The sequence below is a fragment of the Trachymyrmex cornetzi genome, unplaced genomic scaffold, assembly GCF_001594075.2.
Source record: "Trachymyrmex cornetzi isolate Tcor2-1 unplaced genomic scaffold, Tcor1.1 scaffold2676, whole genome shotgun sequence".
In the NCBI taxonomy this organism is placed as follows: domain Eukaryota; kingdom Metazoa; phylum Arthropoda; class Insecta; order Hymenoptera; family Formicidae; genus Trachymyrmex; species Trachymyrmex cornetzi.
In genome coordinates this window covers 1-551 of record NW_017297350.1, presented here as the reverse complement: position 1 = coordinate 551, position 551 = coordinate 1, and positions in this window count along the sequence as shown.

Sequence of the window (551 nt, the reverse complement as noted above, 5' to 3'; positions counted from 1 at the left end):
CCCCCCCCCTCCTCAGCGTGGTCACGGTGAACCTAACCTTTTTGAATTTGCCAAATATATTCCGGAACTCATTAATTTAATTTCAGAGATTGTTAATTGTTTTCGCAATCACGATTTTTCCTCACTGATGAATATTATCATTTCATTCATACAGAATTACACATCTTCCAATAACTACAGATATCCCACTGGTGATATTAACCCCCCCTCTCATCGCAATAATCACAATGAATACTCTATTTCATATAATCCAACAGGCTCCCAAAGCCAGGACTTTGCGCATCCTTCTTCTGACTACTTACAAGACAATTTTCGGAACTGGAATTCTTCAAATAAGTACTAGTTCTTCCACCTCGAATATACACAAACAAACTAATCATAGTAGAGTTGTACCTCAATCCTCTCGCAGGCAACCATCCTCTGCAGGCATAAGAATCATCCAATGGAATTATAGAGGCGCCAGAGGCAACCAAGGTTCATTGGTATTATTGGCCAAAGATCATGACATTATCTGCGTTCAAGAATCTTTACTCAAACCAGATTCTAATCTA